General features: G+C 40.8%; 1 pseudogene; it reads left to right on the top strand.

The window, feature by feature from the left end:
- Positions 1 to 17446: 17446 nt before the first annotated feature.
- On the top strand, positions 17447 to 24538 carry LOC137239326 (large ribosomal subunit protein uL10-like; annotated as a pseudogene).
- Positions 24539 to 24540: the final 2 nt, after the last annotated feature.

The following is a 24540-nucleotide window of genomic DNA, read 5'->3' as shown; positions in this document are numbered from 1 at the left end:
AGAGATCTACCCTCATGGTCACAAATGAACGACTTTCTCACCTCGAGATATGAAGTCGTTGAAAGGGTCAATAGGCTTCAACCAAGCAAACAAAAACCAGTCGCTCATCAAAATTCTACGCAAAACAGGTCCTTCAACAGGACGCAAACCCTTGTGGCAGAATCTAAAAAGGAAACTTGCCAATGTTGCAACTCCCCGCACCTTATTAGAGTCTGTCCACGATTCAAACGAATGTCTGTGCAAAACCGGACACAATTCATAAAACAAGCTAAGCTGTGTACAAACTGCCTTAGCAGCACTCATATCATCAATGAGTGCACGAGCAAGTGGTCATGTTCGACATGTCATCAACGGCATCACACGCTGTTGCATGCGAGCCCACAAGCTCAACGTTCCACCCCGCGAACGAATGCACCAAACGTGCAGCACACAACTGCTGAGTCAACATCTCCCGTTCGACAAACACAGAATAGCTCCGATTCTGGCGAGCTACCGTGTTGTTCAAAACACGCACCGGTTCAATCATTGCATGCAGCCAATGATAACCAAATTCTCCTACCTACCGCTATGGTCGCAGTCGAACACGAAGGGGAATTATTTCAACTGAGAGCCCTTATTGATCAAGGCTCGGAAAGAACTTTCATTTCCTCGAAAGTGCAAAAACGGTTGAAACTTCCATTCCAACATTCAAATTTCGAAATCTCTGGCATGGGTGGACAAGTCGTACAAAAGTCCTCCAAGCTTTGTCCTTTGACACTGGTTGCATCCAAGGCCATGAAAAGGATAAAGGCTCATGCCATTGTGTTGCCGCAACTGACAAAAAATCTACCAACATCCACCATTAGTCGCAAAATCTGGCAGCAGTTGAAACTCCTTGAGCTCGCTGCTCCCAGTTGCCACATACCGGGTCAGACTGACATGGTATGCGGTAGCATACTTGCGCAACAAACCATTTTTGGTTGGATTCTCAGTGGTCCAATAACTAAAAATGTTGTGTCATTCTCGACACAAGTCCGAGCGTCAAACGTGACACTCAGTTCTCAACTGAGAAAATTTTGGGAAGAGGAGCAAATTCCACAACCTCCACAGATATCCCCCGAGGATCAAGCGTGTGAGCAGATATATGCAACAACCACGACACGTGCACCAAACGGTCGATACATTGTGCGACTTCCATTCAAGGAAGAGTTTCCTGAAAAACTCTCCCTCGGCAAATCCCGCCCGGCTGCTCTGCAGCAGTTTTTCAGCATGGAGCGATCGCTTCAGAAAAAGGGGGAGTTAGGTACAATGTACAACAATGTGTTGCAAGAATATCTCCACCTTGATCACATGGAATCTGCCGACCCATGCGAAATAACTTCGAATGGCAAGGTCTTCTCATTTTACTAGCCACATCATGCGGTAGTCAAACCAGATAAGGTCACCACCAAAGTTCGTGTGGTTTTCAACGCCTCTAAAAAATCTGGGTCAGGAAAATCCCTGAATGACGTGCTATACACTGGTCCAACTCTCCAACCAGATCTCATGCTACTAATTCTACAGTTGCGCATGCATAAGTATGTGTTCAATGGAGACATTGAAAAACTGTACCGTCAGTTCCTTATACACGAGGACGACAAAGATTTTCAGCGAATCCTATTTCGCAAATCGGCCAACTCCAATGTTAGCGATTTCAATCTAAAAACCGTTACATTCGGCGTCAATTGTGCACCATATCTCGCTATTCGTACGTTGCATCAACTATCCGATGACACGAAAGCGACATTCCCGTTGGCTGCAACAATTCTCAAGACGCAAACCTATGTCGACGACATCCTATCCGGAAGTCATACCATCGATAACGCCACTGAATCACTCGTTCAAGTGATAAACGCCCTAAAATCAGCTGGTTTCATACTAAAGAAACTAACGGCTAATCACCCGGCCATATTAGAACAGTTTCCGAAGGAGGATCTTCTAGACTCCAACTTCTTAAAATTTGAGAGCACTTCCAATACCAAAACTCTTGGCATTCGATGGAACGCGCTCACGGACAAATTTTCATACACCATTCTGCCGGAACACACCCAAAATGCGGTCACAAAGCGACAAATTTTATCTTCTGTTGCAAAACTTTTTGACCCGGCAGGATGGCTGTCGCCAGTTATGATCCAGGCCAAGATGCTTCTCCAAGAAATCTGGCTGGATGGCAGCGATTGGGATGAAAGCGCCAAACCCGCAACATTATCAAAATGGCAACATTTCGCAGAAAATCTGCCAGCCATTTGCCACATCGAAATCCCTCGATGGGTTAGTGTCGTTCCAGGGCAAGACACCCAAATCCACGGGTTCTGTGATGCCTTGGAAAAAGCATATTGCGCAGCGATTTACATCCGCACACATGTGGGCAACCAAATAAAATCTTCTCTTTTGGTTGCGAAAGGCAAAGTTGCCCCCATAAAAACTGTAAGCTTACCCCGCTTAGAGCTATGTGGAGCAGTCCTACTCGCAAAACTGGCTTCAACTGTTCGAAAACAGCTCGACTTACAAGCATGCAACATATTCTTATGGTCAGATTCTGAGATTGTACTAGCCTGGCTAGAGAAATCTCCATCGACCTGGAAGACTTATGTGGCCAACCGTACCTCTCAAATTCGAGAATATCTTCCCAGCGGCACCTGGCGCCATGTATCTAGCCAAGACAACCCTGCTGATCTTGGCACACGTGGTTGCAAGCCGCATGATTTGATAGGCTCTTCACTTTGGTGGCACGGACCACAATGGCTTTCTTGCCACGTTTCGGCATGGCCAAAGCCGAGAGCAGGTAGTGCTTCTCCACCCGAGAAACGCAAGGTCGAAGCATATCACGCACTCGAGGAAGAGGACGATATTCTCCAACGCTTCTCCCCATTCTCTCGAGCTCTCCGTGTGATTGCATACGTGTTCCGCTTTGCGAACAATGCCTGCAGCAAACCCAAATCGGTGGCAACACATAATCCCCATCTGACGTACAAAGAGTTGCAACATGTGAAAACGCGGCTTGTGGCAATGGCACAATCTCGCCATTTCGGGGCGGAAAAGAGCGCCTTACAAAACAATATGCCAATAAGCAAAAAGAGTTCCCTTCTGGCTCTTGACCCATTTCTGGATGGATACGGGCTCCTACGTATCGGTGGAAGATTGGAACATTCTACAATGCAATAAAACGAGAAGCATCCAGTAATCCTTCCTCCGGATTCGAGGCTCTGCCAGTTGTATCTGGAGTTCTTACACCGCCTGCTTCTTCATGCAGAAATGCGGTTAATGCTCCAAATGGTGAGGCAAGAGTACTTCGTACCAAAACTAAAGCCTCTTATAAAGAAATGCATTTTTCAATGCAAATCTTGCACGCTTTTCAAACAGAAAATGCGCACGCAAATAATGGCAGCTCTACCACCTGAGCGCTGCAATTTCTCACTCCCCTTTTCCACAACAGGAGTAGACTTTGCAGGTCCATTCCAAATAAAAGCATCGGTTCTGAGGTCGACCACTATCATAAAAGGGTACGTGGCTGTATTCGTCTGTTTTTCCACAAAGGCAGTACACCTCGAGCTATGCTCGGACCTTACTACTGAAGCCTTTCGAGCAGCATTCGCCCCATTCGTTGGCAGACGAGGTTATCCCTCAAAAATGATGAGCGACAATGGTAAAACGTTCATTGGCGCTCAGCGCGCACTCGAACGCGACTTCGTTAAATTTCTTAACGAATGCTCTGCGGACATTGTACAGAAATATGCCCCTCAGGGAATAAACTGGCAGTATATTCCACCCAGCGCCCCTCATATGGGCGGCTTGTGGGAATCCGCAGTAAAAAGTTTTAAAACCCACCTCAAAAAAACCGCTGCATCCCACAAGTTTACTTTCGAAGAATTCACGACGCTGTTGGTGCGTATTGAAGCAGTTCTCAATTCGAGGCCTCTAACCTCACTATCCCAGGACCCAGCTGACTTCACAGCGCTCACTCCGGGTCACTTCCTTCGAGGTGCACCGCTATTAGCCATTCCTGAGCCAAACGCGGAAGACCTCTCCTGGATAAATCGATGGGAAAAACTCAAATCGCTTCATCACCAATTCAGTCGACGCTGGAAAGAGGATTATCTGAAGGACCTTCAGAAGCGCTATAAATGGCAAACGCCACAGCGAAATCCTCAACCAGGCGACCTTGTCGTAATTAAAGAAGATTCGCTCCCACCCACCGAGTGGCGTCTGGGACGAATCGAGAACGTTCGCCACGGACCTGACAACCATGTTCGGGTTGTAGAGGTTCGCACCCAAAATGGGCTTGTCATGCGCCCCTTAGTTAAACTGTGCTTTCTTCCAATGGAGTACTCTTCGAGCACAGCGCTCTAACTTATATACGTTTCCCCTGTATAATTAAATTTCCGTATCATCCGCTGTATCCAACTACTTCTCGTTTCTCTCTCTGCTCTTGTACTTTCAGAACGACAACATCATGGCATCTCGACCAGCATGCCCACTGGCTCCCACAGCAGAAACCGATAACTGCCTCCAGTGTCGGCTCTGCCACCGCTACCACGCGCTGCGGACCTGCCCGGCTTTCAAGGCGATGCGGCCACCGCAGCGTGCTACAGTCAGGGCACAGGGCTATTGTTTCAATTGTCTGGCACTCACGCACACCACGGGGGAATGCGACTCCCGAGGGTCGTGCAAAATTTGCGGCCTGGCACATCACACCCTCCTGCACGAGAGGCCAAATGCCGACGTGGGCAGCGCAAAGTCCCTCCACAGAAAACCCCCCAAGCACCCCGCAAGCCGAAGAAGAAAAAAGAGAGGACACCGACCTGCGCCTGCAGCGCCCAAAAGGCGCATCCTGCATTTAAAACAGCGGCAACCCCCAAACTCGCAAAGACGGCCAAGCGCACGATCGCGCGCACCCCTCAAGGCCTGCAAACGGCGCAATGCCAACGGCGCAATACGAATCGCGCCTTAGATACTACCATCCGCGCCCTGCAGGAACTGCAGAAGGTGCTTACTGGCACCTCCCTGCAGGGCGGGCAGGATGTTTAAGCCGCCTCCTTCATAATTTATACGGCGGCGAAATCCTTATGCGCAGCCGTGCGCGGCGAATGGAAAGGCGCCAACGCGCATACACTACCATCGTCAACAATTATATATGGCATTCGTCAGTCAAGCATTATTACTCGGCAACCGCGGACGCGCTCCTTTTGTATAGTTATATACACAACATTCATATTAAATTCCTTTAAACATATGCGTTTGTTTTTGAAGTTTGAAATTAAAGTATAATAATTTAAGTAATATAAACTAAATTGAATTTGGAAAATTATAACGTTTTAAAGAAAAACAACCATCTTTTTATTTAGTGAATTGGAGTGTAGCGAAGAAAGACCACGTTTTGTTCAATCATCAAAACTGGAAGTGCAGGATGCAAAAATGGCTCAATTTCAGGCAGAAGTAAATGATTTAAAAGGTCGTATGGAGCAGTTACAACTAAATCGCCCAGCTGTTTCAGCGAGTAATCCGAAGGTAAAGACACCATCCTTTGACGGTTCTGTTCCTTTTCAGGTCTTTAAGCTACAGTTTGAGAAGACCGCAGCAGTGAACCAATGGAATGCTGAAGATAAAGTTGCAGCTCTGTTCGTGGCACTGAGAGGGCCTGCCGCGGAAATCTTACAGACCATCCCAGAGTACGAGCGGAACCATTACGAAACATTGATGAGCGCTTTAGAGAGACGTTACGGAAGCGAGCATAGAAAACAGATATTCCAAATTGAGTTGCAAAACCGCTACCAAAAAGCAAATGAGACATTGCAGGAGTTTGCTTCAGATATTGAAAGATTGGCTCATCTCGCAAATGCGGACGCACCCGTGGAATACACCGAGAGGGTAAAAATCCAGAGTTTTATAAATGGCATACGAGACGTGGAAACGAAGCGAGCTACATACGCGAACCCAAAACTGACATTTGCTGAAACGGTATCACATGCATTGACCCAGGAAACTGCCTCCCTATTAAGTAAACCAGCATATAAGGCTCATCGTGAAGAAGTAGAAAGGCCAGAATGGGTAGACACAATTTTGGAAGCACTGAAGGGATCTCAACAGAAGAATGCCGGAGTTATTAAATGTTTCAAGTGCGGCAACCCAGGTCACATTGCACGTTATTGCGATCTTGGTCCTAATAGTTCCAACAATGTGGGTGGCCATAAACGCAAAGCTAGAGGAGATGAGCAAGAGCGAGTAAGAGGCAGAGAGCTAGATCCAGCTATTGAATGCCCTGTGATATCTGTGTCGCAAATTGGTAGAAAATCGAGCAGTCTTTCCGTCAGAGGGAATGTGGATGGCAAAGAATGAGTACTGACTGTAGATACGGGCGCATCTCATTCCTTGATCCGATCTGACTTGGGCAACAAGAGAGTAAAACCGTTACCTGGAGCAAGGTTGCGTACGGTCACAGGCGAGTATAATCAAGTCCAAGGCGAAGTGGTATGTGAAGTATTAATTGGGAAAGTCATGGTTCTACACAAATTCGTTGTGGCGGAGATCGTTGATGAAGTAATATTGGGAGTGGACTTCTTGGTTGACCATGACGTCAGGATCGATATGCGGAGAAAAATTATGCGCTATAAGAACCAGGACATACCACTTAACTTTAGTTTGGAAAAAGGGTTCAGCAGTAATCGGATACTGGTGGAAAAAGACTCGACAAAGACCACGAAAGTCAAAGGCAAAAGTTGATAGATCGAATGGGCCAAATAAATCAAAATCAAAAGTACCTGAGAGAGAAACACTGGCATTGACAAAACCTAAAAGACGCAGGAAAACGAAGCAACGAATTTCCGAGAAAGAATGAGAGGGTAGTTTCAAGCCGGAGCGCACTACTGTTGTAAAATGTGGAAACGATACCGATTATGCAAAGAAAATTCGTCCAGCGCAAGCTCTACGAAGTGGTTCATTGACCAAATAACAGAGCGTGAGGGAACGATCCAGAATAATGAGTAGTAAGATGGAACACAGGTACGACAAGGAAAATAATTCGGAAGGTTTCCGGGAGGGAGATTTGGTACTGCTATACAACCCTCACCGGCGGAAAGGTGTTCCATCCAAATATCGATGCAGTTGGGAAGGCCCGTACAGAGTTGTGAATACGATCAGTGATGTCATCTGCCGCATAGAAGCAATTGGGAAACACGAAATAGAAGAGTGGTAAATTTGGCGATGCTAGCAGCGTTTAGATCGAGAGATTTGTCTGATCGGGACGATCAGACTTAGGTGGAGGGCAGTGTAACGAATGTTAGCAGCACTGAGCGATGCTATCGTCTCTAAGCCGATGCTAACCAGTGACGTGAATGTACATCAATAATTCAATCATTATGTATTTTTTTTTTATTTATGTATCTACATAAACGAATAAATAATTGCGTCTACACATATGTACGTATACAAACATCTGAGCGGCAATGCACAAATACATGCATATATCTTATCTGAGTTGTCACAAGAGAGAGCAATAATTTGTGCACGTAGTTGTGGCTGGCGATTTTGTAGCCGAACTAACTAGTAACTTCTGGAAATCGAAGAGCTTAGAAGTATGCAGCGTAAACTATAAAAGCGGGGCAGGCGAGTAAGAAGTAATTCAGTTTGAGTTGAGCAATCAATCAGTTATTGATTAAGCACGCGAGTAGCAAAGTATAAGTGTTATTGTGAAGTACTTTAATAAAGGCCATTTTTCCATTATTCAATATTGGAGTTATTTATTCAACAGTTTAGTGATTCGAACTTAGCAGAGGATTGCAAATAAGAGGATTTGCAAGTAAATTCGTTACACTATCTAGGTTTTCCCAAAATGGTGCTCCGTGCGTAGTTTTGAAAACAAATAATAATAATAATAATGAGATATAAAATTTAAAATTCATTGTGACATATCCCTTTGCTTACGTCAATTTAAAATGAGGTTGGTATTAGAAAACAATGTATTTATATACTTACTTTTCTTTTTCTTCTTCTTCTTGTTATTCTCACCCTTTTAAATTAAAAACACTAAAGTTAAGATTTCTAATTCCATTTTATTTCATTATAAATTTAAATTACTACCCGATATGTATTTCAACAAAATATATGCTGATTTTAAAGCACAACGAATTTGTCGTTGGTAGATTTTCACATTACAATCAGTATGAAAATGATATTGACAACGCACAACATCTGGGTGAAAACTATATAATCTAGAGAGAATCATTCCATCAAATCCTGTACTCTCGTGTTCAATGTTAAACACCGGCTTTTGGAGGAACTCTGCTATCCATACACTTTTTTGTCGCCCCTTAACATAAACTTTTATGTTCTTCAATGTTGACATCAAATAGTTTTTTACAGATTAAAAACTATCGCTTCCATAGGTCCATAATAAATTATGGTGGTATAACATTATCCAATTAGCTTGTCGTTGATTTTCTTTACTCAGATCAGAAAATTCAAAAGGAGCTTTTATGTGGAAACAATGGAATTCTTCATTGTTGAGGACCACAGCTATTTCCCTTACAATAAATCTATTATCGTATGCTTTAAAGCCTTGAACATCTACTGTCGCAAACATTATGAAAACTAATAAAGTAATATCTTTGTAATGATAGGCTTTTTACACGTTAAGCACAGACTGGTGAAGCATAGTTGGGTATAAAATAGAATTTTTATATTTCGCTCACTTTTATATACTTTAGAAATATGGACCCTTTAAAAATTTGGATCCCTCCCCCCATTTAAAATCTGAGCTCGATACTCTGCTGCATTGATGAACTTCTAAGCTCTTTTTTTCCTGCAGTCAGAACACAAAACAAACAATTCGAAGCTTTTTCTTATAGATCAGCTAGAACGTATGCATCTAAATGCACGAACTTACAAACTAATAAGAAGATAAACAAAATGTTTACTCTTCATATTTATTTGCGGTTTTATGAAATTCTCACATGCATATATATATATATATATATATATATATGCACTTGCACATATATATATATATATATTTTTTTTTTTAATGTTGAACAGTTACGGTTTCTTATCAGCAGGTTTTGATTTTTTCTCTTGTACAAACATTTCCCAAGCGTAGGTATTAATTCCATTATTTTTTACAAATCTCTTATCATCTAAAAATTTAACCGTTACTTTATTTATTTCATGTGTATACAATTCATGATATTTTGATCTAAAAATATACATTGAGTCAAAGTACAATTTCTTTTCGAATAAATATCTTTTAAAATCATTTGCAAAAAGTTTGAGAGTAACACATTGTTTAACACCCTTAATTTTTTAATCTCTTTTTCTTCTTGATCGATGTGAATAGAATACATTTTGCTCTCAAACCAATAAATTCCTTCATTATTAGTACATGATTGGGAAAATACTAGTATTGGGGGAAGAGATAGCAAAAAATTAGGTGGTAGGGTTTTAATAGCAAAACCAAATTTCAATAGTCTAAGCAAATTTTCTAATAATTTAATAGCGATTCAATTGAAACAAGTGTCAACTCTGTGAGACAAGTAGCCCTTATCTAAATGTATGTTTATGGATGGGTGTGTCTATGTCGGTAGGTATGTATTTTGCGGGTTGTTGATATATATATATATTGTAACGAATTTACTTGCAAATCCTCTTATTTGCAATCCTCTGCTAAGTTCAAATCACTAAACTGGTGAATAAATAACTCCAATTTGTAATAATGCAAAATGACCTTTATAAAAGTACTTCACAATAACACTCAAACTGTGCAACGAATAGCTTGCTTAATAACCAAACTGATTGATAGCTCAAATGAAACTCTACTATTCAAAATAATACTGCTCTTGCTCGCTAGATATAGTCGAAACTGCTTGACAACTCAAATCAAACTGAATTCCAGCGCAACTAAGATTGCCGCCTTTTATACTCTTGGATTTCAACGTTGGCATCTTCTAGGCGCTTCCAGAATCTACTAGTCTAGCAGCTCTCAAACTTCTCAGCTGTAACTACAATTGCACAATTTTATAGTTTTTCTCATTGCATACTTTCAGGAATATCTCAGATATATGCATGTGTTTGTGCATAGACTCTCCGCTGTTCGTATACGTACATGGTACATATGTGTAGACGCAATTATTGTTTCGTTTATGTAGATACATAGTGATTGATCTATGGATGTGAATTCACGTCACTGCTTAGCATCGGCTTAGAGACGATAGCATCGCTCAGTGCTGCTTACATTCGTTACACTGCCCTCCACCTAAGTCTGATCGTCCCGATCAGACAAATCTCCCGATCTAAACGTCGCTTGCATCTCCAAATGTACCACTCTTCTACTGCGTGGTTTCTCAAGGCTTTGTATGCGGTATATGGTATCACTGATCTTCTTCACAACCTTGTACGGGCCTTCCCAACTGCAGCGAAATTTGGCTGGAACACCTTTCCGCCGGTGAGGGTTGTTTAACAGTACCAACTATCCCGCCAAGAAACCTTCCGAATTAAAGTTCTTGTCATGCCAGTGTTTCATCTTACTACTCATTACCCTGGGCCGTTCTTTCACACTCTGTTGTTTGGCCAATGCACTACTTCGTAGAGCTTGCGCTGGACGGATTTGCTTGCATAATCAGTATCGTTCCGATGCTTCACAACAGTAGTGTGCCTTGGCTTGAAACCACCCTTGCATTCTTTCTGCGAAATCCTTTCCTTCGTTTTAGTACGTCCGTTAGGGCTTTTCAATGCCAGTGTTTCTCTCACAGGTACCTTCGGTTTTGATTTGTTTGGCCCGCTTGTTCCATCAACCTTTACCTTTGAATTTCGCGGCCTTTGTCGAATCTTCTCCACCAGTACCCGATTACTGCTGAACCCTTTTTCCAAACTAAAGTTAAGTGGTATGTCCTGGTTCTTATAGCGCATAATTTTTCTCCGCATATCGGTCCTGACGTCATGGTCAACCAAGAAGTCCACTCCCAATATGACTTCTTCCACGATCTCCGCCACAACGAATTTGTGTAAAACCATGACCTTCCCAATTAGGACTTCACATATCAATTCTCCCTGACTTGGTTATACTCGCCTGTGACCGTACGCAACCTTGCTCCAGGTAATGACTTTACTCTCCTGTAGACCAAATCAGATCGAATCAAGGAATGAGATGCGCCCGTATCTACAGTCAGTACATGTTCTTTGCCATCCGCATTCCCTCTGATGGTAAGACAGCTCGATTTTCTACCAATTTGCAACACAGATATCACAGGGCATTCAATAGCTGGATCTAGCTCTCGATCTCTACCTCTTACCCGCTCTTGCTCATCTCCTGCAGATTTACGTTTATGGCCACCCACATTTTTGGAACTACTAGGATCAAGATTGCAATGACGGGCAGTGTGACCGGACTTCCCGCATTTGAAACATTTGATAACTTTTTCACTCCGCTTTTGCGATCCTTTCAGCGCCTCCAATATTGCGTCTACCCACTCTGGCCTTTTTACCTCCACACGGTGTGCTTTGTAAACTGGCTTACACAGGAGCAATGCTGTTTCTTGAGTCAGTGCATGGGATACCGTTTCTGCGAATGTAGGTTTTGGGTTTGCATATGTCGCTGGCTTCGTTTCTACGTCCCGTATGCCATTTATAAAACTCTGCATTTTTACCCTCTCGATGTACTCCACGGGTGCGTCCGCATTTGCCAAATGTGCCAACATTTCAACATCCGAGGCAAACTCCTGCAAAGTCTCATGCGCTCTTTGGTGACGGTTTTGCAACTCAATTTGGAATATCTGTTTTCTATGCCCGCTTCCATAACGTCTCTCGACAGCGGCCATCAATGCTTCATAGCTGTTCCGTTCGTACTCTGGAATGGTCTGTAAGATTTCCGCAACTGGTCCTTTTAACGCTACGAATAGAGCTGCGACTTTATCTTCAGCATTCCAGTTGTTCACTGCTGCGGTCTTCTCAAACTGTAGCTTAAAGACCTGGAAAGGAACAGAACCGTCAAAGGATGGTGTTTTTACCTTTGGATTGCTTGCTGAAACAGCTGGGCGATTTAAGTGCAACTCTTGTATACGACCTCTCAAAGCATCCACCTCGGTTTCGATTTTTTCCTCAAACTGCGTTATTTTCTCGTCCATACGCGCTTCGAGTTTTGATGATATACGCGCCTCTTGCGCTTCGAGTTTTACTGTTATGTGTGCCTCTTGTTCTTTCAATTGTGTCTCCATCTTTGATGTAATCTGTGTCGACATTTCTGACATACGCGTTTCTTGTGCCTCAATCTTCGATGTTATTCGTGTCTCTTGGGATTCCATCTGTGATGACATATACGTTTTCTGTTCTTCCAATTGTGATGTTACTGTCCATGTTTGAGCAGCTATTGCAGCCAATATCATGTTCAAGGTTGTGCTCGTAACTGTCTGCGATGTTTCGTTTTTCTCTTCAATTTTTGTTGTTATCTCGTCCCCATCAGGATAAAAGACATACTCGTCCACATCAATTCCTTCTGCTTGCATTGCCCCTCGTAGCCGTGCCTGAAGTTCGGGATTATCGCCGCTTGTATTCAATCCACGGCTATCCAACTCCTTCTTCAGTTGCTGGATCTTCAATTCACTGAACTTTGCCATGTCCGTGTTGTCCTCCGGAATTTATTCAACAATTCCTCTTCTGACACCAATTGTAACGAATTTACTTGCAAATCCTCTTATTTGCAATCCTCTGCTAAGTTCGAATCTCTAAACTGTTGAATAAATAACTCCAATTTGTAATAATGCAAAATGACCTTTATAAAAGTACTTCACAATAACACTCAAACTGTGCAACGAATAGCTTGCTTAATAACCAAACTGATTGATAGCTCAAATGAAACTCTACTATTCAAAATAATACTGCTTTTGCTCGCTAGATAGCGTCTTAGTCGAAACTGCTTGACAACTCAAATCAAACTGAATTCCAGCGCATCTACAATTGCCGCCTTTTATACTCTTGGATTTCAACATTGGCATCTTCTAGGCGCTTCCAGAATCTACTAGTCCAGCAGCTCTCAAAATTCTCAGCTGTAACTACAAATGCACAATTTTATAGTTTTTCTCATTGCATACTTTCAGGAGTATCTCAGATATATGCATGCGTTTGTGCATTGACTCTCCGCTGCTCGTATACCTACATGGTACATATTTGTAGACGCAATTATTGTTTCGTTTATGTATATACATAGTGATTGATCTATGGATGTGAATTCACGTCACTGCTTAGCATCGGCTTAGAGACGATAGCATCGCCCAGTGCTGCTACCATTCGTTACAATATATATAAAATTTATATGCTGTCATGTTTACGGCAAAGCTCTGCTAAAGGTAAAAAGCTCTAAGCTTTTTCTTATACACCACTAAGCTTTTTCTTATGCGCCACCTAGCGGAAGATCTGCCAGAACACGCCACGTAGCGGTGTGATCAGCCAGAGTACAAACCGGAAGAACGGATGCGACACCTAGCGGTGAGATCAGCCCGAACACAAACCGGAAGAACGTATGCGACACCTAGCATATATATATATGTGTGTGTGTATATACTTTTCCTTGCTCCATTTGAACTAGAACCAGTATTTACATACTACTCTTCACTTTTGTTTATTTGCAACAAAAACAACACTACACTTTATTTTATGTGCATACAAAACACACTGTTTTATGGGCATAAGTACCCAACAAAAAATTCACTGGTACTTGTAACTGTTGAATTTTTTCTTATTTTATTTATTTTAATTTATTTATTTGAACTTATTTGTACAAGTGAGACTATGTGTTCGGCTTGAGTGCGTCTGGAACCGGCAGTGCGTAGGCGCACAAGGGTCGATCTCGGGAAGGTTCACTCAGAAAATACAATAAAAGAAAACACAAAGAGGAATTCCTCGTTATAATATTGTATTTAATTAAATTGAACGGAAATGTACAATGCAAAAGGTGATGAGGGATATTTTACCTGTATAAAAAAGTACGGCGTTGATCCTTGGACGATGCGTATCGTTAGGCGGTTGATCGAGAAAGAGGCCGGTTGTGCCGTTGATGACAACCGCTAAGCCGCGAAAAAGTCCTCTGGTATTAAGGAGGGGAAAAAGCCACGCACAACCACCCTTACGTATACGTGCATGGGTGCTGACAACCTGCACACACACACACATGCATTTGCATGCATGCACACAAATGCGGCGTGAGTGTGGGTGGCTGGAAATATTATTAAAACATTAGGGAGGGGCGCCGTCAATCAAGTGAGAGTTAGGCATTGGGCCTAAACATGCCGCCCCCCTTGCGGTACGCAACCTCACAGTCCGTAAAGAAGAGGAAAAATAAAAAAACTTATAACTAACTTAACCTAACGACGGCCAGTCCGCCGGCTTGGCAGCACGCACGATGAGTTGCGTAGTGTGCGAGCTTGGTTGCGGATGCCTCGGTCACTTTCCCGTCATGGTTAGAGGCCTGAGCCTTGTTTGCCTAGAGCTAGGGATTGCAAAAAAAGTAAAAAGATATAAATGTTCATATGTCTTGCCGTTTAAAGAAATACTCCATTTATTTCAAAAAAACGTACTATTTAAGTGCACAAACTTAAATAAAATAAAAAGTAAAAAAAATAAATAACTCCTAAGGCATACTAGATCGGGTGGGTCCCCGAAAGTACCCACCCGAAGATCGTACTTCGCGCGAGCAGCGCTCCGAAAGATGATGGCAAAACTTCCGGTGTTATCACCTCGGCATAAACATCGGCGCCGAGAACAAGACGAATAGGTGTAGAAGCATAAGAGTGTGGATCAGCCAGGCGGACATGCTCGTAGGGAGTCGCAATGCTGGCGTCGACACTAAGTGAAGGGCTGACACGCTGAAAGTCGCGTATGCATACCGCATGGGTCATCACCGTCCTGCTGGTTCCACGTTTCCCGCGGAGTCGCAAAACAGCCGACCTCTCCGGCAGCGTGGGTGGTCGGAAGCGCTAAATCATGCGCCAGCCTGCGGTCGATCGTTGTGCGGGGGGAACATGCGTCAATAAGCGCTCGAATGAGATACAATCGCCCCCCGGCTTCCACCTTCACGATCGCAGTCGGCGCAAGACTTGCCATCGGTCGCAGAGTTGGGCCCAAGGTAGTATTAATTATCGGAATACCGTTACGAAATGCCGAATAGATAGGTAGCTGGCGCGGCCGTGGGGCCAGTCTACGCTCGTGGTTGCCGTCGTTGTGGGAGGAGTCCGTCGTGCGGTGCAGCTGGCGTGGCCGAGTAGCCAGTCTGCGATCATGGCGGATGGGATGATTCTGACGTTTATTTGAGGAGCGGAAAGGCCGTGATTCCGCGCCCCTCTGGTTTCGTTTCTCATGGGCTAACAGGGGTCGGAACGGCCGTGGGTCCGATCCCCCGATGTACGGTTGTGGGGACTTTGTGGTTGCTTCCACCTGGTGATTTTCTGGTGCGTCGCGATAAAAAGCTGACTCTGAAGCGTGAATGGATAGCACTTCATCCGTCTCTTCTCCTGCGTGGTGGGACCTACTCTCTCTGGATGCCCGTATCATTTCGCGTTCTTCCTCTTCCTCCTCTTCCACTTGCTGTGCCCAACTTTTATAGGGCTCTGGTTGTCGTGGAAGATCTTCCATAGGTAAATGTAGTGTGGTGTGGACGACCACATCGTCGACACCTGCCGTCGCTGGAACAATTTTTAGCGTGATGTACCATCGATAAACAATTTTGGCAATAGTTAAGGCGGATGATCTCGCGCAACCGCTGCAGAGGGGTCTTCGCCCGGTAGACAGTACACGAACGAATGGGATGTTGAGCGTCACATAGAGGGCACGACTTGGGGTAGCGACCGGCCTGGCGTTCGGTTCTTTTGCGCAACGATGCGTAGCGAGTCATTCTATGCAGATTGTGAAAGAAAACAAAAGGAAATTCGTTTACTTATAATGACTGTGTCACGCGTTCGGTGGCGAGTAGGCCCTAATTTGATTATCGAGGTTAGGAAATTTTATTAGCGCGTGTGTAGGGGGAAAATCATCTGTTGCTGCAAAAAAAATATTTGGCGCACATTATGTGCATGGCCTCTTTCCCTGCACGTTATGTGCCTGGGTCTTTAGTGCCTTATTTTGTTTATTTTGTTTCACCCGGTAGCGTTTTAGTTAGCCACGGGCACACTAGTGCTGCAGAAAAATTAGCATTTACGATTTTCGGATCGCACATTCTGGTGCCGAACCGGGTAGAAAGTGTATAGCGTGGGTTCTTTTGAGTCGCTGTTATTTGTGTTGTTGGTGCTAAAAACCAACAACTTCCCTGCCCGCCACAAAAAAAAATGTTTGGACAGCAAAATTGTATGCTATGTAAAGAAAGAAAAAAAAAAGAAAAAAAATATGGTCGTTTTGGAAGGGGGGAGAGATTTATACAATGTATAATTTTTTATTTGTTTGTATTTCCCTTCGCTTATTTGTTCAATCGTTCCCCAAGTAGGCATGGAGTTCTGTTTAATTAAAGGCATTTAGCAAATGATACGGTTCCCGAAGGATATTTGGCTCCGATACCGAGTTGTGAGAAACGGGTTTTTGGGTACCCGTTTGCCTCCTTTTATGCATCCCTAATATAATATACATTTAAACTCGACATATATATGTACATGCGTTGGTATAAGTATATGGACAGTCAGTGCACGGACTTTACCGCATTGGTAGATTGACCAACCATTTTGACCCATTTTTCATACCTGCTACTCCTACCACCAAACCCAAAAAATCTAACACCATTTCAATATCTTCGCATTAAAACCAAATATTGTAATAATTTGGTATTGAATTGTCGCGCACACACAAAATAACATTAAGGGGTGATGCTGACCAAACCAATCACATTTTGAAACATTTGTAAACAGACTTCAAAGACAAGAAATAAAGTTGCTTATTAAATGAATGTAGTGAATGCGCATGCAGATATTGTCCTGCTCTATTTTCATCAGTTTGTGTGCACAATTCTGAACGAAAAATAAAGTTTAAAGTAAGAGAAGATGTCGGTGGTTTTATGGCAGTATTTTTGGCACATTGGAAAAACTTACCACTACCAACCTTTTCATTATTTAGAGTCCGCGCACTGGTATAAGCATACCAACGGCAAAGGCAAAACGAAACAATACTCGCGAACATTGATACATACCTATGTATATAACGTAAATTCCACAGAATTGAAGCAAACGGTAGATTGCTTCATTCTTTTCATTTTTTACGCTGGTTGGAGTACGATGTTCGGTGGTCATTGAGGACATGGTAAGTGAATTTTAATTGCATTTGATAATTTAATTTATAATTAAATTTACATTATGTTATTAATTTTATTTTATTTTTCAGGTGGATATGGGCCCGGACACCGTGGATTGCACACGTTTGCGGTTTGTTCTAAATTCAATTGACGAGTCCCTAACACACAACTTGATTCAATATGGTTAGGGAGAACAAAGCCGCTTGGAAAGCTCAATACTTCCTGAAAGTTGTCGAACTTTTTTTTAGGAATATCCCAAATGTTTTATAGTCGGCGCTGACAATGTTGGATCGAAACCGATGCAAAATATCCGTACCAGCTTGCGTTGTACTCATGGGTAAAAATACAATGATGCGCAAAACTATACGAGGAATAATGGTTTGTTGGAGAAATGGGAAATGTTGGCTTCGTATTTACCAAGGGTGACTTGAATGAAATACGTGATAAATTGCTCGAGTCAAAAGTGTGTGCGCCTGCCCGTGCTGGCGCTATTGCCCCTTTACATGTCGTTATTTATTTATTTATTTGTTTAAGTTCAGTCTACAGAATTTAATTCTTACAGACTAGATATAGTACGCAGTTAATCAATTAAAAATAGTGTATAATTTTAAATTAAATATACTTATACTATCATTAAACTCAATAACGCTTGCATAGGTATTGCATAATCTAACGCTCCTAGCAATCGGCTCGTTCATGGCGTAATTAGTAGAGTGGAATGTGTCTACCAATAAGGGCCTATTTATTAAGTTACGAGGCGGGTTATATAAATTGACCAAATTAGATAAGTCGTCACAGTGTATGTTATTATTAATGATATTATAAATAAAAAGTATTGAGAAGTATATTCTCCTATCATATAGGGACTGCAAGCCCATTAGTTTCCGTCTACCAATATAAGAAGGAATATTACCTTGCCACGGTAACTTTCTTAGAGCTAATTTCGTGAAAACTTTTTGAACTCTTTCGATTTTGTTTGAGTGGGTTTTATAGTATGGGCACCATATTAGAGAACAATACTCTAGTCTGCTTCGAACAAGAGATATGTAAAGAGCTTTTAAAGTGCAAGGATCTCTGAAATCCATTGAATTTCTTCTTATGAACCCTATCATAGAAAAAGCTTTTGATACTATTAAGTCAATGTGTTGAGAAAATGTTAGCTTTGAGTCGAAAATAACACCCAAATCTTTCATTTTGGTACTTCTAACTAGAGCACAATTGTCTATATTGTAACTAAATATTATGTTGTTAGACTTCCTAGAGAAGGTGAAAACACAGCATTTACTGATGTTCAGTTTGAGACAATTCAAAGTGCACCACTGATTCAGTGAATTGAAATCAACTTGTAACTTATGGCTATCACTTGCATCACGAACGGTACAAAAAAGTTTGACGTCATCCGCGAACATTAGGTATTTAGCGAATTTAAAGCAATTCGGTAGGTCGTTAATAAATAAAAGAAATAGCAGTGGTCCGCAGTGAGTACCCTGAGGTATACCTGACCACGCGTCGATAAATAGTCTTGAGGTTGTATTCCCTAACTTAATAAATAGTTTCCTGTTTGACAGAAAACTAGCGAAGAAATTAATGAGAATGCCACTAACTCCGTAACTTCGTAACTTCTGCAAAAGTATGGTATGACTAGTGTTGGGAACTATCGAATGAAAACTATCGAGTTATTCGATAGTTCACTAATTTTCATTCATTCGATAGTCGTTTGAAATTCGTTCATTACTATTTTTTCGAATTACTAGTTTTAGGTATGAATGATTCGTTCACTACTATTTTTTCGAGTTACTAGTTTTAGGTATGAATGATTCGTTCATTACTATTTTTTCGAATTACTAGTTTTAGGTATGAATGATTCGTTCACTACTATTTTTTCGAGTTACTAGTTTTAGGTATGAATGATTCGTTCATTACTATTTTTTCGAATTACTAGTTTTAGGTATGAACGATTCGTTCATTACTATTTTATCGAACTACTAGTTTTTGATGTGAATGATTCGCTCATTACTTTTTCTTCGAATCGTTCGTTCTATTTAAATTTTTGCTGTGCATATATCAGTGTTAAAAAGATATTAAAATAAATTTAGCATACGTCAACCTAATCGACAAACGTTTTAAGCGTGGTAATTATTAAATATTTTTAACTGAGGAAGTGATTTTAACGATTTAATTTGTGTAGATATTTTAAATGCGGCCTGGATTGAAGAGATCTTCCGTTTGGGAGTTTTTTTTACCAAAAATGGCAATGAAGTTAAATGCCATATATGCAAAAGAATTTTTAAATTTTCTGGCAACACATCAAATTTAAATGACCATCTACGCCGTAAGCACCCGTCTTTCTCAGAACATAGGAATCTAACTTCAGGAGAAATAGCGCCAGTAATTTCAGAAGAGGAACGTAGTTCCACTTCTCTTTCGTCAACTACTGCAGGGAGTGCAGCGCGCAGTTCGTTAACAGTACCTACCGAAGACATTTCCAATAGTGGATGTTTGAGAAGGACTGTTCAAACAAAATTATTTGTTACCAGCACACGTTCTGAGCTCTCAGAGCAAGAAAAAAATAATATTGATGAATCTCTTTTAAAGATGATTACAAAAGACTTGCAGCCGCTTTCCATCGTTGACAATGTAGGATTTGTAGAATATACAAAAAAGCTTCAGCCATTATATTCCTTGCCAAACAGAAAAGTTTTATCAAATAAAATGCTACCTTTTAAATACAATGAAGTAAGAAAGAAACTGCATGACTTGCTCAACATTGTAACACATATTTCAGTTACAACTGATATGTGGACTTCTGATAGTCAAAAATCTTTTTTGTCAGTTACTAGTCATTTCGTTCGGGATAACAAAATGATTTCTGCAGTTTTATCAACAAAGGAAATTTTAGGAAATCATACCTCCCAAAATATAGCTACAGAATTGAAGTTAATATTTGATGAGTGGTCCGTTTTTGACAAAATAGTTACTGTAGTAAGTGATAACGGAGCTAATATTAAAAAGGCTATAATTGAAATGCTACAGAAGCACCACCACCCATGTGTAGCGCATACATTAAATTTATGTGTAATTGATGCCATCAAAGCTGTTCCACAAGTTACTGTGCACATAAACAAGTGTCGTGCCATAGTCACTTACTTTAACCATAGTTCTCAAGCGACGGAAAAATTAAAAAATATGCAAAAGCAAATGGGCGTTACTGAACTGAGGTTAAAACAAGATGTCCCTACCCGGTGGAATTCCACCCTTATAATGATGGAGCGCATATGCTTGGTAACAGAACCACTCTCTGCCATAATAACTTCTTTACCAAATGCTCCTGATTTCCTCAATTCATCAGAATGGGAAACATTGTTGGACTACACTAATCTTTTCAAGCCCGTAGAGGCCATGACAATTGAATTGTCAGGAGAAAATTATCCCACGATGTCACTGGTAGTGCCCCTAATCAGAGGTCTTCAATACGCAGTACGAAATCGCAAAATGAAAACTGTAGAGGGAGAAAGTTTGAAGAGCAGATTGTTAGAGGTGGTTTGGAGACGATTAGGGCAGTTGGAGTCTGACAAAATGTGCGCCAAATCAACATTCCTAGATCCCAGGTTTAAAAAAATTGCGTTCGGTAATGAAATTAATGCAAATAATACAACAAAATGGCTAGTGGAAGAAGTAACTTCCCTAATACGGCAACAAAACACAAGTGTTTCTACCAACACCCCAAGAGAAGTATCGGTCGATAAAAGCGAAGTATCTCTCTGGGACCTTCTCAATGAAAAAGTTGCTGAAGCAAAAACAATTTGTCAAAACGCGCCCAATGTGAATGCAAATATTCAGTTGGAGCAATATCTAAGGCAAAATTTTGTTGATCGCTCAAATAATCCCCTAGACTATTGGAATCGTAGCCAGTCAACATTTCCGGAACTATATATTCTTTCGAAAAAATATTTATGTATACCCGCAACATCGGTTCCGTCAGAACGAGTTTTCTCGAAAGCAGGGCAAATAATTAACGACAGGAGAAACCGACTTAAAGGAGATAAACTAGATATGATAATATTTTTGAACAGCAATTTAAACATTGAAGGTATTTTTCATGTCAACTCGATGTACATACTTGTATTATTTACTTTACAATCAATTTTTTTAGGGCTTTAATAACACAATCAGTTGCCATCTCTGCGGCGAAAATTTAATATAGACCCTCATGCACTATCCGATTTTGGCTAGAACAACTATAGCGACTTTTAGTATTTAAATGCTTGAAATATTTGTTTTATGTTTCTTTTATAAGTGAAATTTAATGTGCAATTTTTATATTAATTAAATGTGACCTGAATTTTGAAAAAAAAAAAAAAAACAGTAGCTTATGTATAAGTTAAGGCAATCAATAATGCCTCTGAAACATATTTGAATAATACAGATAAAAATCCATTTTAAGTAACCTTCTTTCCTGTTGTTGTTGTTGTTGTAGAGGCATAAAATCTCCCCACAGGTTTGGGGGAGATCAAAAAACTCTGTGGGTTGCGAACCAAGGTCATTTGCATATCATTCATGCGCTTTGCATAACATGTAACAAAGGCATTTAAATTGAATATTTTCATTATTTACTTCAAACACAATTTACACCATTTTAGTCATATTAAACGTTTTTGTTACGTTCCAATGTAGCGTGATCCAAATACGGATAGAAATTTAACATACAAATGCAACAACAAATTGATCCATATGGTTCACATTGTTGTCGCATTGGCATGTTAAATCTCTAGCAGTATCTGGATCACGTTTCATTGGAACAGGACGTTTTTTGTCTTATATAGGTTTGTTCTTTAGCTACCCCGAGGGGTAACTAAAATAGCTTCTGGCAAGCTAAATAACAAATCAAATGAATGAATGAATGAATGAAAAAATTCGTTCGATAGTTAAAATCATTCAGTAACTAACTATCGATAGTTGAATTCATTCGATAGTTCCCAACACTAGGTATGACATACCTTATCGAAGGCTTTGGAGAAGTCTGTATAAATCACATCAAGTTGTGCCTGCTTTCCGAACGCACCCACTATACTATTCGTTAATAGGGTCAAGTTCGAACAGGTTGATCTTCCAGGAAGGAAGCCGTGTTGATCTTTAGAGATAAAATCCCGAACATGGTCAAATAACTTTGATTGGATTATGTAATCGAACAATTTGGCGAGTGTCCCCTGTATAACGATAGGCCTCTAATTACAAACATCATTACGATCACCAGACTTAAAGACCGGAACAATGTGACATAACTTCCACTATTCGAGAAAAGTACCTTTATTGATACAATGCTGAAAAAGCTGGGATATGGGATTAGCTAAAGTATAGCAGCAACGCTTGAAAAATACAGGCGCAAATCCCTCGGAGTCATATTTGGAACTGGACTTTAGCGATGAAATAGCGGATAGTACATCCTCTTCGGCGATTGAAAAGGAGGTTATAGAAGGTAAAGGTATGGAATGAAATGTAGGCGATATAGGAATGCTATGATTCTCATAAACTTTCTGAAAAAACTTTGCAAACAAGTCGCAGGACTCGACAGTATTGTCAGAGATAGCGCCATCATATTCCAAGTTCGTTGGGAATCCATTTGTTTTCCTCCTGGAATCTATAAATTTCCAAAATCCTCTCGGATTGGACTTTAAATTCGTTTCAACGGTATACATATAATGCCTAAATAAGAAGTTATGAAGATGATCATACTCCTTTCTTAAATGAATGAAGTTAAGACGATTGACTTCAGAATTATTATTCTTGAACTTCTTAAAAGCCTTATTCTTTTTATTTCTCAAGTAGGGAGTCTTAGATTGAACCAAGGTGGCTTGTTTTTAGCTGCGCATCTTTTTAGGGGAACAAAATTAGAGATGGCTTCAGAAAAAATGGAACACAATATCTCGTAAGAAGTATTGGGACAGCCGGAATTTTTCAGAAACTCCCAATCGGAAGAGTGCAAAAAATTATTTATAGACTCATAATCGGCATTCATGTAATCACGCCGAGCTAGTGGTTCATCTTTTACGGTATCGAAACTATAAAACATAATACTAAGAAAAATAGCCTTATGATGAAAACTATTATTCAAAATTGGAGATAGACATTCATGGCATGATACTTTTAAATTATTAGTAACAAATATTAGCTCTAGGATTTTATTATTGTCATTCTGAACCTTGTTACGTTGCAGGAAACCATGAGAGAGCAAAGTGCTTACGACATAGATTTCGACGCTGGAGCTGAGATTATGAGGTATTAAGGTTTTATTATGATTTTCCCAAGAGATATTGGGTAGATTAAAGTCGCCTAAGAAAATAATTTCAATACCAGACTTTAGAGAATTTGAGATTGCGATGACATTTTCTAAATGTTTTACATACATTTCTATGTCACTACCAGGAGGAATATAAGAAACTAAAATTATTAATGATTTGTTGCTAGTAAATTTAACTCTAACACAGATTTGATCTAACAACCCATCGGATAAATCAAGACTGATTGCGTTACTGCACAAATTTGCTCTTACAGCCAGTAAAACACCACCACCCTTCTCGTGCCCAGTAGCTAGAACATCCCGATCCTTTCGGTACACATTATAGTGATCATCAAAGTATTCGCTTCCAGCACAAAATACTGGTTTGGGTCCCGAGAAAACATCTTTCTTCCTAGCTTTATCTATTCCCACCAAGATTTCGAAGGGTACTATTGAAATCATCAACGATGTACCTATTTTGAAACCTGGTGATAAGGTCGGTGCTTATGTGTGAGCTCATTTTACAACTAAATTTCAGTGAATTACAAATTTGAATACATTTTCTGTCTACATAGAATCGCACTTTGCTTGCCTGTCAATTTGTGCTGGACGTAGGGCGATTCAAGCAAACACAATAAACTTTATACATCATATAATTCTTGATGAGTACACTATCTCTTCACATTCGTAAATTGTGAAGATAACAGTTTTCCCTTGTGCGGCTCACAATTCACACGAAAATAAAACTTCCATTATGCAACGCCTTGGTATTATCGGAGGCACCGGCATGACCGGTCAATGTGTTGTTGATTATGCTTTGGAAAAAGGGTTAAAAGTTCGCCTTTTGTACCGCAGTGAATCGAAATTACCCGATCGTTTTAAGGATTTAGATTTATTAGTATTCCAAACTTTATGCACAATAATAAATTACTGGTGCTTCCGAAGCAACATTACTGAACATGTTAAAAAGCTCGCCCTTCTCATATGGTTCGTAATG

Source organism: Eurosta solidaginis, chromosome 1 (genome assembly GCF_040869045.1).
Source record: "Eurosta solidaginis isolate ZX-2024a chromosome 1, ASM4086904v1, whole genome shotgun sequence".
NCBI lineage: Eukaryota > Metazoa > Arthropoda > Insecta > Diptera > Tephritidae > Eurosta > Eurosta solidaginis.
This window is presented reverse-complemented; position numbering and strand designations above follow the sequence as displayed.